This window comes from Sorghum bicolor, chromosome 8 (genome assembly GCF_000003195.3).
Source record: "Sorghum bicolor cultivar BTx623 chromosome 8, Sorghum_bicolor_NCBIv3, whole genome shotgun sequence".
Lineage (NCBI taxonomy): Eukaryota > Viridiplantae > Streptophyta > Magnoliopsida > Poales > Poaceae > Sorghum > Sorghum bicolor.
In genome coordinates, this window is record NC_012877.2 from 6,408,237 (window position 1) to 6,422,493 (window position 14,257).

Sequence of the window (14,257 nt, forward strand, 5' to 3'; positions counted from 1 at the left end):
ACTAGGATTCGAATTCCAAATTAAACAGAGCTCGTATACAAAACGAATCTAGATAACTAAGTAAAATACAAAATTATCTTCCCGTAACCGATCAGGACACCACCACGGGTCAATCGGCAACTCCTGCAGAGCCATCGACAACCTCCTTGCTATCGCCATCGGCAAACATTGATACTAGTCATCGGTTAGGAATGCGCTATCACTTCCGGACTTAGCCATATCCAACCGCCCCTTCATCGGCAACTTTCTTCATCGGCAACGCTTCCACAGTCTAGTTACCGTTGGTCCGCCTACCGATCTTGTACTCTACCGGTTTCTGTGCACGTGTCCAAAAAATGGTGTCAACATCTAGTCTTGGCTTAAGACGGGTGTAGTCCCCAAGCCAAGGTTGGGATGGCCGCCAGGGTTGAGGCTAGGTTGGGGCTCCCCTTAGGTCTCTGGAATCCCTACGTTCTAGCTGAGCCTCGAGCCCTGTGCGCTGTGGCTAGCTCTTGTCTTGTTAGGCCTGGCCCTCTTATATCGATGACCTCCTTGGGGAAAGGTCATTTATGGGCTCTCGAGCCATCCCTTTTCTGCCAGAGGGTGCATACGAGCACACCAGATAGGTGTAGCCCCTAGCTGATTGGAAGAGTTAGTTAGGGGGTTAGTCAAACTATCATTAACTGAGGCGGGCATTATAAATCGACCGTCCTAGTAAATCAAGCCCAACCCGCTAGCCCAAGAGGTCTAGTTCCGAACACACATAAATATACAAGACTTAAGGGTTTTTAGCCTTAGCTCCTTACTCCCTCCTCAACTGCACTTCTCTCTCCCTAGCCCGATGCTCTCTCTCTCTCTCAAAGTCTTACGCGGAGCTCAGCACCCGACGTGCCCCTTCCCTCTTGACGACCCGCTCCCCAACACTGTCGGCAGCCCCCTCCTTTCTTCTGTGCTTCCCTCTCCTTGGTGAGCCTCAGTGCCTCTCCCTTCCCAAGCCCTGATGTCTGGAGAGCCCAACGATGGCAGCACGCTTCTTCTCCCTGACGATGGCGGCTCCTCTCTCTCCCTCCCTCCCTCTCCACTAGATCAGGCGAGGGGCATGGCAGGGGTGTGGGATTACCATTTCTCTACGTCAATGGGTGCAACCATTTTCTAACTCAAATAGCGAGAATATTGATTATATAAAACAATGTGTTTCACTGTATTGTTTTTTTGCATGTCATCAAACCTGCAGTGCTCGGAATAGCCTCTTGGAAGTGTGCTTTCGCGACTACTATGTATGTCAATGGATGAGAACCAAGAGTGTCACTACAATAACCCTAAAGACGTAAGTTGATCTATCAAACCATATCATATGCATATGTTCATTAATATGAATCTTAGTTAATTGTACCCCTTTTGTTTTGTGCATCATGAACAACTTAGGCCAAACCAAGTAATTGGCCAAAAAAAATCAGGAAGTTGAAGATGATTTCTGCAAGTTCTTGATGTAGGAGGTTTTTAAACCATGCGGTTTATTCTTTGATCCGGAGTACATCACACATCCAAAGTTTGAGTCTCTTGGAGCTGCATGCGATCGAGTATCCCTTTTCATTTTTTGGGCAGAAGCACAATTAATGTTAATTTATAGTTTATAATATATTTAAAATTGTGCTACAAATACTTTATTGATCATGTGTGTATTAGTTAACTCTGACTTAGTACTATGTATATATGAAGTTAATTTGAATAAATTGCAATAGGCTCTGAAATTTGGTGGGAAAATACGATTTCAAATATAGCAAGAAATTTCAAATTCCAAAAGTGTGAAATTGATTTGCAGAGGCAGTTCAGTGAACTACACTTGCAAATACATTTTCAGAGGTGGTTGTTGCCACGACTGTCCTTGAAAAAACATTTTTATGGATGGTTGCAGTGCATCAGCCGTCACTAGAAATGTTATTACAGGGACTGTGTGCTTACCGCAACCATTGTTGAAAATATATTTTTATAGACGGTTCTCGTATTTGAACCACCCCTAAAAATAAAGGTGAATTTTCTAATGAAACCCAACCCTAGAAATACATTTCTAGGGATAGTTAAAAGCCTATCGCTAGAAACACCCTATCTTTACAATCGATGGTATTGTATCATTTTTTCTAACCGCCTCTGTAAATCTATTTTAACCACCTCTAGAAATCTTTTATGGACCAGTGGACATCGGTTGGAAGTACCTACTAAATTGTCGAATATCACACATGAAATGGTTAATAGTTAAATAGTATTTATATTTGGTTTCTGCACGAAATAGATATTCAAAGAAAAAATATGAATCACATTCTTCGTCTACACAGTCCACAGTCCACACAATTCACGCGGAGACTTTGAACGGAGACTTCAGCGATTTCTCAATTCTCAGGCTGCTTTCACAAATCACACAAGAATGGTGCCGGCAGGATTCTCCACCACACCTAAAACGCGCTGGTCCCTCCGGTTTCTACACATACACAAGTACGAACAGGTGAATCCAAAGAATGTTTTTTTTGCAAGTAAACATCTGATAAAAATTTTGGAATTTCACCTCTACCTCACCAGACAAAATAAAATACTTGCATTCAGTTTATTCAGAGTAAATTAAAATAGAGACTGGTACTGAAAGCGAGCTCTGCAACTATGTTTAACGGTAATCATCATATCCCGACTGACACTGCTTCCATTCCATTAAATTAATAAGACAAGAGTACCAACTTGCAGTGATCATGGACGGCAAAGACGAAGCTAAAGCTACAAATCCCCTTTGCTTTTAATTAATTTTGCATCAGAGAGGGACAAGCTTAGCCGTGTTTGACGGAGAGGAGCCGGAGAAAAGACCATCTTTTGTACGTTTCTACCCTTGATCTCGAGGCTATCATCTCTGTGGAGTTTTGAGTCTCGATGCGTACCAATCACACCTTAGCACGGATTAGACCAGCAATCAGTTAGCAAAAGTCAAGGCTAGAAGTGTATTCAGCAGTGTTGAGTGTATCTAGGGATGAAAACGGTACGGATATTTTCTGATCATATTCGAGACCGAATTCGTTTAGAGGGGTTTAGATCTGTCCGTATTCGAGTCCGAATATCAATATCCGATTCCGTATCCGTATTTGAATACTTAAATCGTATATTTATGGTGTCGACATCCAATCTTATCTTATCCGACATGGTTGATATTATCCGTATTGGAATCTGAATTCGACCAAAAATATGAAAACAAATAATTTTCATCCCTAAGTGTAGCGCACTCTCTTATACATACCAAGCGAGCCTAAGCAGCTGATTTAAGATTCTGCAGGTACAGTGCATAGTGCCGAAAGCCTATTTAGAAAGGGTCTAGATAGCCTAATTGGAGTCTCGAGACGCAATCATTCATCGATCACTAATCTAACAGAGAGGCACAGAGAGTTAACTAATATGATATGATACACTTCTCTAAAAAACGCAAGCAACGTCCTTAATGTCGACTGTGATATATATCTGCTGCCTTTGATTTTGGAATTATAAGTTCAACAGACATAACCCGGCCGGTCTATATACTGAAATTTTTATTAAGGGTGTGTTTGTAGTGCTTCGCCGGCGACTCCGGCTCCTGGATCAACTAACTGTGTGTCCTGCTAGAGCTTCGCCGGCAACTCAGTCACCGTATACTCTTCTTTTTTGCCCGATGAAGCATCATAGCAAACTCATGTATGAAGACCACCTTTGATTCTATCCACAGAAGGCACAACTCCTTGGAATATGGCATAATCATTACATAGAATCCAGATGCTCCAGCAGAGAAGGATAACAATCTTCGTGAAGAATGGCACTTTGAAGATGATCTTTGAAGGACATAAGAACTTGGATAGGGGTTAGGGAGAGTGAGATCAACATGTATACCCACGAAGTGCCTACAATCCGCAGCAAAAGGGCAGCCTGAGGAAGAGATGGTCCAGTATTTTTTTTTCTCTCCAGCTCTGGTACAGCAGCGCTATGGTGCTAGAGCCCGAAACAGTCTGGGTCAAATATGACATAAGAGTATCTATAACTTAGGTGAAAATTTTTACACAATGTGAAAATATTTCATAATAAATCTAGAATCCATATGCAATTTTATATATTCATAGTTTGTTAATGCCTTAGCATGTAATTCATTAAGAAGAGCAAAGCATGACCACACATGCACATGAACCCAGAGGTGGCTTAGGCGGCACTAAGCTTAAAATTGTTATTATTAAAAACAACCAAGAAAGTTTTAGGCTTTAAAACAAGTTAACAATGTATTATCCATTGTAAACTATGAAGAACAATCACAACCGAACGTAATCTGCCATAATCTAGGTATGGACATCTCCTGTAATACTAAGCACCAGCCACCACAGCGTGGTGATTGAGTTTCATGAGCTTTGAAACACTCGGGATTCTGTTCCTTCCAGATAGACCGAAAAATCATGATCACTAAAGCATTGAGGGCCATTCTTATCAATCCTCTTTCCTGCTTGCTAGCCACTAATCAGCGATCAAGATGTCAGCGTTTGGCATTTGGACTGCAACCCCAAAGGCCGAAAGACGACGTGGTATCCTACTTCCCTGTTGATCAATTGTCTCTCTGTTTTGATCGTGGAGGGCATAAGAACGGCTGCTCTGGATATGACTATGAAAGTTAAAAATGAGATGAGCTTGTTTTAATGTTTAATAACTATGGTATCAACAATATTTTTTTTACTACCTAATGTCGGTACTTTCAATGTGTTTAAGCAAACGTGATGATGATGTGAACTTGAGAAAGAGTTTTTATTTCTGCGACATCTACAATAGATCGGACATGGATACACTACAAGAAATCTGCCATTTTTTTGACGTTATACTTATCATAACATAGATCATTTATGTTATAGGTTGCATATTATGACACTAGGTTGATGAAAATGCAAATGGCGAAAAATTGTGCGTCGCAAAATACATGGTGTCTTTGTTTTTCATGTCATTAACCTTATGACATTGGTTTTTATGTTAGAGAGATTTATGATGTTACTTCTTACGTCACAACCATGCATACCAAAGCGCTATGTGGGATGCCATGTTGACATTTCTCTGACTTGGCAAGTGGCAAAAAAAGTCATAAAACTAAAATTAGGCCAGTTAAGGCCCATATGAGAGGCAGACTTGTAAAAGGCCACAACCGTCATAAAACCAAAATTTGGCCTGTTAAGGTGCTGACTTGGGCTGATTCGTTTTATCTTGGCCTATTTAGTCTTTTAATTTTTTTGACCCATTTTTCCCAATTCAATCCATTGTTTCTCAAATCAACTAGACCATTTTTGGCAAATCAGCCTAGGACTAATTTCAGAGTGCAAACTCATCAATGTCTAACATGCGGTTCACAGGCAGCTCGACAATACTTTATTGGGAAGTCCATAACTCTTACATCCATAGCATGATTGAGGTCCATGGGTATTTATATTTCAACTTAATCTGGTCCCACCTCAATATTATGTTGCAAGATTATCAAATTATCACTACATGTTGTTGTTGTTGTTTCTGTCAGGTGATGTGTCATCATCTTGGGCCTAGCAATCAGCCTTAAGACCCCAACCTAAGGGGTGCATGCCCCAACTATGTGGCCAACACCTTATGGTTACCTTAGTGAAAGGACCTAATGGCTACAAGGCAATGAATGGCATATTAAAATTCCTTTCGAGACACAAACACAATTAGGCACAAGTATTAGTAACAAAGTTGAGACCTAATAATCACTAATAGCACCATAGCAAAGCAAAACAAGATCAAGCCCTACACAAAGTCTATTAGCATGACTACAACTAGCAAGCAAATAGAACAATCAACAAAGGCTAAGCTCAAGCATACCTACACAATTCTAGTGAGAAACATAAACAACAAGCTAACACTGTAAGGAAAATGCACCCTATGGGCCATTAAGTTTGGATTTTGTTGTTTGATGAATAACATAACTATTTGGACTAATGTTGTTTGCTAGTATATACATGGTATAGTTCAAATGGATCCAAGGTGGACTTGGACTTAGGCAAAGTGGTGGTCCAAATAATCAACATCTCAAGAAAGACATTGAAAGCCATGTTGAAGACCTACAAGACATGCTAGAAGTCTAAGTCACCAATAAGTAGAAGCCCATACAAAGACACAAACAAAGTTGAAGCCACTGAAGCCGAGACAAAGAGATAGACAGATTGGAATTGTCTCATGATTATGTATCTGTTTAAATTGATATGACTTCAATTCAAAGTTATATAGCTTTTTGTTACCTTTCCAAAAAGTCCAAGATCATCAAAAACGAAGTTTGAAGCCAAAAGTTATGCCCAAAATACGAAAGCGTGACATGCTAAAAACAAGGTACCATATAGTTCGACACTCAGACTTTCGGTCTAATGCTCAATGAACTAAATTGAACAGTGGCACCTTAGTCCAATGCTCACCTTTTGGTCTGACACTTACTGAACCGAACTGAACAATGGTACGTTATGGTCTGACACTCCCAAAAAAGGTCCTAACAGTCGATAACGGCTAGTTCTGACATAGTAGGTGTTGTGAGGGACTGGACTGTTGTAAATGGTCTGACAACCATGTGTCAGATGGTCCGACGATGCACAGAGATGGCTGTTAAAGTGCCAACGGCTATGACTCACCTTGGGGGGCTATAAATATGACTCTAATCGGCTAAAAGAGGGAATGCAGAGCTCAGGGAAGACTTGTGTGAGTTGAGGCTCATCTCTAGTTGTTCTAGCCACCAAAGTACTTAATAGTATACTCGCTGATTAGCATAGGTGCTTTGAAAAGTGCTTAGGTTAGTTAGACCGTTGCTAAATGTGCTCACTCTAGGTTTAGGCCTAGTGGGTAGTGAGCTTTGCATACCTTTCACCACTTGGTGCTTGTGCATACCATTATTGTACATTAGAGGAGCTTGTAGTCTTGCAAGATCACATTAACATCATTTGTGGTGTGGCTGTCACCGTGTACCGAAGAGAACGAGACCCACTGCAGTTTAGCCAAAAACTCGATAGTAAATACGCCTAGGAGCGATCTAGGAGAGACAATTTTGGAGATCCACTTGCACACAAGGAAGCCCTAGCGCTATCTATAGAGTTAGCCGACCAAGAGCTTGGCCCCTATGAGGACATCCTTGAGAGGGGCTCAAATGAGGACTAGGAGAGCTTCCATGCTTCTTGATACCTCACTAAAAATACCAGCATCGTCAAACAAGAGTTTGCATCTCTATCACCCTTTACCTTTTGTATTTATGTTGTGTACCTTGGTTTTGTGCTTTATCTTCCTAGCTTAGTTGATAGTCTAGTTGATAGGATTGGAACCTAGGTTCCATAACTCTTTTGAGGTAGAGATAGCAACATACCTAGCAAAACCATAGTTGCACAAATGATAGTTTGTTTATTGCATAGGTTTTGACTAGGAGAAAATTAGATGTCATAATTAGAAGTGGCTTTTAAGTTGTTTAATTCACCCCCTCTTAGACATCACAATCCCTACAAGTTGTATTAGAACCAGTTGGTTTAATTTGGACCTTTGACTTCACCGTCATTGAGACGACACTATTTAGAGTGGGAATAATGGATACCCATAGGCCTCTGCACTACTTTCTCATATTGGAGTGCTAGAATGGCTTGCTACCTTTGAGGTGGTAGATTTAGGTCAAACTTGAGATGCTTTGACTCTCTAAAATTCTTACAATGACTTATAATTTGGAAGGGAGAGAGTGGAAAAGAATATTGATATCTACCACATCAAAGATGTATATTATAAAAATATATTCTATAGTGTAACTAATTAAGCTAATTTGAAGTTCTACTTATTTTTCTTCTTTACTGTAAATTTGGTCAAAATTATTATAGTTTGACTTAATACAAAATTGGATTCCTTATATTTCATAATAGAGGGAGTACGTCCAACAATAATGTCCATTCTGATTGCTACCGGAATGGAATTAATAAGCTTGATTTTAATGCTTCCATAATGATACTACTTTCTCCGTTTTAAATTATAAGTCACTTTGATTTTTTTTGTACGTCTACATTGCTAGATATAATAATATGTCTCGATATATAGCAAAATGGTTAAAACAGAGGAAGCATTGATTATTGAGCAAATGACAATATATTATAAGAGAAATATTTGAAAATCACAATACATTTTATATGACGTTTCCCTCGCAAAAATACACTTATCAATTCAGAGATGGAGGAGGGAGTACATGGAGTAAGATCTCACAAGGTTCAAATTGGACACTGCGTTCCACTAAAAAGAGGCGCACTTTCCAATTATATCGCCGGTCACTCTCTGCTTCAAGTACCATTATTGCAGCCACATTCTGAACTCGGGTTTGTATGTGGAACCGGAGATGGAGGTGAGCTCCGCAGCCTCCCTCCTGCACGCAGACCAGAGAGATGATGCACCAAAAATACATGTAAATCAGCTGATTAACGAGCTATTGTGAACTGTAGAAACCAGGACTCCAGGTAACCTATTAACCACCGGAGTGGCGTGATGAGCATAGTACGTAACTACGTAGTACCTTGCGCAGGCTCAACGTGCAAGGCGAGAATGATGAAGAACGCCGCCCCCAAGATCGCCAAGAAGCGCAGGAGTACGAGCAAGGAGGGACGAGGCGGCTTCATTTTATCGATCTTTTCGCTGTGCACCGCGGCTCTGTATCTGATCTATGTCGTCTTTCGTGGATGTGCATCCATGGTGCCTCGCTCTTCAATTTGTAGGTCGCGGTGGCGGCTGCTGCATGCTGTCCGCTGCGCCGCCAATTCAAGCTAAAGCCCGACTGGTCGCGTTCGTCGACTTGCTTGTTTAGACGCGTCGGCAAGACCGCTGACAGTGACACGCCGGCGGCAACATTTCTGCCGTGTGCGAACCACGTCGTTGCGATGACCGTGGACCTCAGAAACTGTATGATGGACTGCGCAATTGGGTGTTTGATCCAACTTCCATGACAACTTTTCTATTCGAGAGGTGACTATATTTTAGTGAACTTGGGAAGAAATGCAAGATTTCAGTGGCGATAATGCAGAGTAAATAGTTCAGAGTGTGATGACTGCCTTGAAGTTACTTTTGATATATCTTATAATAATTCGCGACACTCGCCTAAACTATCCGCAGACGTCGACTCCATGCATGTGTGTTCATCGTTGGCTTCTTCCAGTACTGAGCTCCGACGATCCAGCATTACGCGTGCCCCAGGTGGCCCAATTGTTGGAAGGAAGCTCGGAGAGCCAGGGACGGTGGAGGCAATATCATGTAAGGAAGGCTTGGCTCTTGCTACTTCAGGACTTCAGAGTGGCATGCGACAATGCTGGAGTTGTCGCAAACATACGTGAAGGTAGTTTAGGCTCTTATGGGCACATTGTCCAGGAAATTAGAGATAGATCAAATGATTTTGTATTTGTCGAGTTCGTCCATGAGGGGAGACAATCAAACGTGGATGCTCATAATCTTGCTAGGAGTTGTATTTATGCTGATTTAGGGAGACATGTTTGGTTTGTATCTCCGCATGATGGTGTCTGTACTTCTTGTGAATAATAATAAAGGTCTATTTTGGCTGGGCCAAAATTTTCCTTTCTTCAGAAGCTTGAGTTTTTCTAGAGTTGCTGAGAAACAACCAAAAGGCAGGGACTGAAATTTTTTTGTTCCACATTTCGTTGAAGGAATGTACAGTCCCTAGCTAGCAAAGGAGAAAAGTTGTGGAAATTCAAGTTTCAGCAGTTCAAAATTCCAAGTGTCCTCCCAAACTTCATGTTGTTTGACTAATATTGAAAAATGAGAATTGTATTTTTTTTAAGAATGGAGAGTAGACTGAATGTAACCTCTTAACTCTTAAGTACATAAGTTACATAATAAGTTTACATAAAATAACTAGACACTGATGCTGGACGGCAGCCCAGGATCACCTGCATTGATCCGAAATCTTCCGGTCTGACCGGTAGAACTGCAGCACCATGCCGATCCCACTTGTGGAGTTAGGGCTCATCGGTGCAGGACAGTAATTATCTGCTGAATCTAGTTCTACCAGTCATTCAATAGTATTTTTTTTCTTACAACAAATCAACAAACAGTAGTTTCAGCCATAATTTTGTAGCCAAGCAAACATGACGTTCTAACAATCAATACGTCTCTCAGCAGTTGACATAATTTGTCGTCCTTTGATCATATCGAGTGGACACGTACTCATCACCAATGGTGAATATTCAACACCAATGGATCGACAGACACTGAACTTAGAGACTCTATTCGGATGCCAGCAAAATGCAAAGTTTCTTTGCTTTTGTTGGCTGTCCAAGACCACCTTTAGACGGCAGACCGCTTAGCTAGAAGAGGATGTCCAAACCAACGATTATGTCCTCTTTGTCATAGCATGGATGAATTAGTGGTACACTTGCTTGCTTAATGTTAATATAGCCAACAAGTTTGGTCAGCAGTGAGGTCTTGAACCAAAGGGACAGTTCCCTTACCCTTCAGGCTAAACTTCCTTGAAGATTGAACTCAAAACCTCAAACCTTGGACGACGTTAAATTATCGCCACATCACTAACTCACTATAACTAAGTAGTATAAGTACATTATCCTTTCATATTAACTTTCACGAATCTTGTTTTGGCTATTTCAACCTCTAAACGATTCCAAATTTTAAAAGTTTGTGCTGCAAAGCTTTACATCTTGTTGATCACTACAACTTTGATTTAGGGTATCCTCTATTTGAGATCATTTGATCTATTAAAAAAATAAATATCAAAGGCAGACCACATTTCCATATGCCTCTAAAATCAATTTCTAGAGGTGGTTGTGTTGATACCCAAATTTGGCTCAAATCATATTTTTTACATATAGCCAAATTTGATGCTAAAATAAGTTTAGTCTTTGTTGCTTTTGTTCAATTAATTTGGCTGCTCTATACTTAGCTGATTAGTAATTATTTGATTAACAAGAGTGATCAGATTATTGCTTGCATTGCATGCTTGCATATCATTATTGTTTAAAAGGCTAAACATAGAGCCGTGTTTCAGTATATGCCAGACTTCTTGTCTGGTCTCCTTTCAGCAGTTTGTCTGGCATATCCAGATAGTGCATGCAGAAGGCTGTGCAAGCATTTGAGAGTCCAAGATGTTGATAGCAAGATTTGGCAAAAATATGCTAGTTAGGGGCATAATCGAATCCGAATATCACCTTTTACCATATTTTAATTCGAATATGAATATGGATTTAGATATTTTCGATTACGAATACGAAGCAGATGCCTCAGATTCTATTAGGATATTAACTCAAGTCAACTCACAATATATATTGTTAAATTTAACATCATGAAAAAATACTACTAAGTTCATCGTTAACCAAAGTGAACTAAATGAAAGTACACTTCTAATAATCTCCAATATGCAAGTAAACTAAATTATAGTGGAGAATATTGAATAACATAATAGATCAAGTGAAGATTTCAAATAAAAATGGTAGAAAACAACTAGCCTTTTTACTTTATCAATAGTTTTGGAATCACAAAATCATTACACAAGTAATAAAGACTAAAGTATTTGTGTATATAGTTACCAATAAATATTTGAATTTAATAAATAAGTATATCAATTAAATAATCAATATTATATTTATATAAATATTTATCATAAAATTATAAATTACATAAATAATTTACTCAATAAATAAATAAACTAAAGTATTAAAATAATTTAAAACAACAAATATATTTGGTTTAAACTAAATCAGAAAAATACTAAAATTAATTAATCTTTTTGTATCATTAATAATGTCAAATTAGTACTAAAATTTATTTATCGATATACTACTAAATGGTTTCAGTGCATTATTAGTAATAATAATAATTGGTCACTCGCATAGAGAGAACTTTTAAATAGGTTCAGGACACTTCGTTTTCTTTGCTGATATGGATACAGTCGCATATTGTTTAATATGGATCTAGAATCAGATAGAGAAAAACATGGAAAAACGAAGTCAGATATATCCATTTAATATCCATATTAGAAACAGCTGCGAATAAGGATATCCATACTATAAGTTTTAGCAGATACGAATATTGGATAATTTAGATATCCATTTTCATTTTCCACAAAGCATGACCCAAAAATAAGGAGGGGCCAATTAGCCAAGCAGCTATTTACTACTTCCATACTCAATTTAGCTGCACAAAATTACCCATGTGTCGCGGGTTTAAAACTGCGACAAGCATCATTTTGTTTGTTACAGGTGGCTCAAGCACTCAACGCATTCATAGACAAGCAATTTATCGTGGTTCGGCTTTACGAGATCTATATCTAGTAGTATGGTGTTCTTTATGTTAAGAATGCTCAACCAAGGGTTCTTATAAGAGAGAGAGATTGGCAATGGATCATGCTGTACTTTCCTAAGGTTCTTGGGGAGATTGTTCAGTCAATTCCCCTTTTTGGTTACCTGATCGTCGATCTTGGTGTCTATCTTTCTGTTTGGCTTCTCTCTTTCTACGAGAGCACATGCCTCCCCTTTTTTACCGATGAGGGCATGAGAGTACAAAACTGGCTAGTTTCTCTAGGATTTCTCACCTTGGTGCACCCGGGGTACTTCTTTGTCATATAGGAGGGGCCAAAAATGTTACGATCACTCCTTGACGTCCCTGCTGTAGTCTGACGCTTGATCACCAGGCGCTGTTTGGCGCAGCAGAGGCTTCCCTAGGTGAGCCTTCTCCTGGCTTCCCTGATACCCAAGGATCCTCTCCTTGTCTAGAGGGGCTGATGAGCGGGCCTGGAGCCCTCGTGCTCAACGGGCTTAGAGAAATCCTTTGTCTAGATGTGTCACGCCCTAGGCGTGCTCCTATTGAGGGAGTGATCGACAACGTCTCGCGGCAAAGTGTTGCTTTAGCATCTATCAGACCCGAAGCGCCTAATAAATTTTAGAGTTGGCTTTTAGTCTTCGCTCGGGACGCTCTGTTGTTGTCCCCGATCCAAGTTTGAGGTGACCTCTAGGACTAAGACTATGCCATGACTCCCCTTAGGACTGAGACCCGAGCGATGGTGTTCTCGCCTTCTCTGGCTTGCCCCTTTGATAAAGAAGATCACATTGGGGGTATGTACCAACTAAATTGTCGAATATCACACATGGAATGGTTGATGGTTAAATAGTATTTACATTTGGTTTCAGCAAGAAGTATCGATATTCAAATAGAAAATTATGAATATTTGAACAATATCAAATGATTATTATACTTGGACCTTCTTCGTTTGGACATCAACACAATTTTCTTTTAGTAAGGACCAATCCTCAGTCCACACAATTCGTGCGGCGACTTTGAACGGAGACTTCACCGAGTTCTCAATTTCTCACGCTGCTTTCACATATCACAGAATGGTTTCGGTCGGATTCTCCACCACACCTAAAATAGGGAGTGGTACTGAAAGCAAGCTTTGGAACTATGTGTAACGGTATCATATCGCGACTGTGACACTGCTTGCACTAAATTAATAAGACGACAGTACACCAACTTGAAGTGACGATCTAGGGCAAAGACGAAGCTAGCTAAATCTACAAATCGCATTTGCTTTAATTCATTTTGCATCAGAGAGGGACAAGCTAGCCGTGTTTGACGGAGAGGAGCCGGAGAAAAGACCATCTTTTGTACGTTTATGATTAAACTGTTGGCTCCAGCTGGCTCGACCCTTGGTCTCGAGGCTATGATCTCTGTGGAGCTTTGGGTCTCGATGCATATACCAGGGCACGGATTAGAGTAGCAATCAGTTAGAAAAAGTTGAGGCTAAAGGTTGAGAGTGTGGCGCACTCTCTTATACCAAGCGACCTAAGCTGCTGATTTGTTGGAGTCCTCGAGACGCAATCATTCATCTAATCTCACAGAGAGGTACAGAGAGTTAACTAATATGATATGATACGCTTCTCTAAAAAAAAAAGCAAGCAACGTTCGGTCGACTGTTATATAAGAATCTGCTGCATTTGATTCTTGAATTATAAGTTCAACAGACATGACCCGGTCTTTTTATACTGATATTTTTATTAAGGAGGTTTTTGGTAGAGCTTCGCCGGCAACTCTGGCTCCTGTATCAACTGTGTCATTGTGCGGCACCGTAGTACTGATCAAAATGGCTCTAACTTGGAGCACATGGAGTTGTTTTTAGGTGAATAGGAGAGGGTGGTGCACCTCTACTGAGAAAATATTATTAAAAATATGAAACAAAGTGATACAGAGAGTTTAGGAGACGAAGCAAGAAAAAAAAGTAAAT